Genomic DNA, 3,596 nt, shown 5'->3' with positions numbered 1-3,596 from the left:
ACAAGAAAACCAAGAAGAAGGAAGAGCAACATGTGGATACTTCATTCCTCCCTAGAATAGGGAACAAAATACACATGAAAGGTGTTACAGAGACAAAGTTTGGAGCTAAGACAAAAGGATAAGCTATCCAGAGACTACCCCACCCGGGCATCCATCCCATCATCAGCCACCAAACACAGACACTATTGCATATGCCAGCAAGATTTTGCTAAGGGACCCTGATATAGTGGCCTCTTGTGAGGCTATGCCAGTGCCTGCCAAATACAGAAGTGGATACTCACAATCATCTATTGGATGGAACACAGGGCCCCCAATGAAGGAGTTAAAGAAAGTACCCAAGGAGCTGAAAGGGGTCTGCAACCCTATAGGTGGAACAACAATATAAACTAACCAGTATCCCCAGAGCTCGTGTCTCTAGCTGCATATGTAGCAGAAGACGGCCTAGTTGGCCATCATTAGGAAGAGAGGCCCCTTGGTCTTGCAAACTTTATAAGCCCCAGTACAGGGGAATTCCAGGGCCAAGAAGTAGGAGTGGGTGGGTAGGGGAGCGGTGGTGTGGGGAGGGTATAGGGAACTTTTGGGATAGCATTTGAAATGTAAATAAAGAAATATCTAATAAAAAATATCTATTTTCACTAAAAGAGAAAAAGCACCTTTAGAGAGATGAGGCACAGTGGTGAACACTTTTAATTCCAGAGGTGGAGTGGCAGAGACAGAAGAATACTGTCTTGGCCTATTCACAAGTCCCAGATAACATTTTCAAAATACGTGGTGAAAAGCATATAAAAAACAACAGCCAATGCCAGGAGCCATCTAGGTGAATCTAGAAACCAGCAAGTGATTGACCTGAGATGTTTCTACCATGGACTGTAAAGCTATGATGGATTTGCTCCTTAAGGCAAGGTGGAGAAAATTATTTTTCAGGAAAAATTCCTGGTATTAATATGCTTTATGTTATTGTTACATACATAACAATCACTAGGTATTGACCCACCCTTTCAAGCAGAGTTCTGCAGACCTACAAAAATGAACTATCTTGTACTGTTAGTATGTAGACAAATCGATAAATATTCTATAGAACTCCTGATTTGATGCAAATAATTTTAAGAAGAAATTTATAGATGGTCATAGTTGCCTTGCTATAAAGATGTAATGAAGTGAGAGTCAAGAATAGAATGTGCCCACTCCTCTTAAAAGTAAGTAAAGGGTACACAATAAAAAATACAATGAGTTTTCATAATTACACTAAAAAGACTAAAAGACAGGGGACAAATTTGTGTTCAAGGAAAAACACTTTGATCCAATCCAGAGATAAAGTTGCAGGTGTGCACTATCATAAGGCATGGCCATGAAAAAACTGTTGTTTTTAACTTATGAATACATTATAAGGAAATACTGATTTCAACTTATATTAACAACTTTCTGTAACTCACATTTTATGTAACATTTTTCTCTGAGGTAATTTTCTAGAGAACAAAGCTTCTGTGAGGCAAAGTACATAGTCAATAAGACAAATTGACAACCTACAGATTTGGAAAAACAATCTTCACTAACCCTACATTCAATACAGGGCTAAATCCAAAATATATAAAGAACTCAAGAAGCTAACTATCAAAAAAAACCAAACAACCCAATCAAAAAGTTGGATATAGAACTAAACTGAGAATTCACAACAGATGAATCTAGAATGGCTGAGAAGCACCTAAAGAAATGAAGTCCTTAGTAATCAGAGAAATGCAAATCAAAACGACCCTGAGATTCCACCTTACAAAGATCAGAATGGCAAAGATCAAAACCTTAGTTAACAGGGCTGGAGAAATGGCTCAGTGGTTAAGAGCACTGACTGCTCTTCCTGAGGTCTTGAGTTCAAATCCCAGCAACCACATGGTGGCTCACAACCATCCTTAATAAGGTTGGATGCCCTCTTCTGGTGTGTCTGAAAACAGCTACAGTGTACTTACATATAATAAATAAATAAATCAAAAAAAACAAAAACAAAAACCTTGGTTAACAACACATGTTGGTGAGAATGTGGAGAAAGAGGAACACTCCTGCATTGCTGGGGGATTGCAAACTGGTTACAACCACTCAGGAAATCAATCTGGAGGTTCCTCAGTAAATTGGAAATAGATCTACCTAAAGAAACAGCAATACCACTCTTGGGAATATACCGAAAAGCTGCCCAACCATGCCACAGGGGCACATGTTCCACTGTGTTCATAACAGCCTTGTTTGTGATAGCCAGAAGCTAGAAGCAACCCAGATGTCCATGACAGAAGAATGGATACAGAAAATGTGATTCATTTACATAATGGAATACTATTTAGCTATTAAGAATGAGGACATTCTGAGTTTTGCAGGTAAATGGATGGAACTAGAAAAATATCCTGAGTGATGAACCTCAGAGCCAAAAGGATATGCATGGTATGTACTCACTAATAAGTGGATATTAGCCAAAAAAAAAAAAAAAAGCCCAGAATACCCAAGATACAGGCCACAGAACTCACAAAGGTCAACAAGCAGAAGGGCACAAGTGAGGACACCTCAGAGGAGGCAGAAGAAAACAACCACAAGCAGGGAGGTTGGGAGGGACCCTTGGAGGGAATGTGGATAAAGTGGGGGAAGAGGTGAACATGATGTGGTATTGGGTGGGGAAAAGAATTGGAGTCCTCAGGGCCAGGAGAAAGAAAGGAAACAGGTAACCTGGGGAGGTAGGAAATTGGGGGGACCCTCCAGAATGTACAATAAACCTGGGAGGTGAGAATCTCTCAGAATTCAAAGGGAGAGACCCTAGATGAAATACCCTACAGTGGAGAGAGGGAACTTGTAGAGCCCACTTCCAGCAGAAAGACAGGGCATCAAGTGAGGGATGGCTTATCATCCCACAGTCAAAATTCTCACCCCTAATTGTTCCTGTCTGAAAGAACTGCAGGGATGGAAATGGAGAAGAGCCTGAGAAAAAGAACATGGAGTGACAGGCCCAATGTGGAATCCACTTAAAGGGGCAGCTCCAAGGCCAGACACTATTACTGAGGTTATGGGGTGCTCACAAAAACGGACCAATCATGACTGGCCTCTAAAAGACCCAAGAAGCAGCTGAAAGAGTCAAATGTAGATATTTGTGTCCAACCAATGGACCGAAGCTGCTGACCACTGGGGTTGAATTGGGGAAAAGATAGAAAAAGCTGAGGAGGAGGATGACCCTGTAGAAGAACCAGCAGTCTCAATTAACCTGTACCCCCAGATCTCTCAAACCCTGGACCATTAACCAGGCAGCATACACCAGCTGATATGAGGCCCTCAACAAATATACAGAACAGGAATGCCTGGGTCTGGCTTCAGTCAGAGAAGATAAACCTAACCCTCAAGCCATAGGGAGTTTAGAGAACTGCTAAGGTATGGGGCTGGGGGTGGGGAGTACGGACATCCTCGTGGAGACAGGGGTGCAGGGAGAATGTATGGGATGTGCAATAATATCCAGAGTGTAAAATAAATAAATAGATAGTTAAATTACTTTTTAAAAAGAACCTTTTTTATTTATTATTATTTTCTTTATTTACATTTCAAATGCTATCCGAAAGTTCCCTATACCCCCC

This window comes from Mus pahari, unplaced genomic scaffold, assembly GCF_900095145.1.
Source record: "Mus pahari unplaced genomic scaffold, PAHARI_EIJ_v1.1 scaffold_13858_1, whole genome shotgun sequence".
NCBI lineage: Eukaryota > Metazoa > Chordata > Mammalia > Rodentia > Muridae > Mus > Mus pahari.
The sequence above is the reverse complement of the archived record's forward strand: the minus strand, read 5'-3'. Positions refer to the sequence as shown.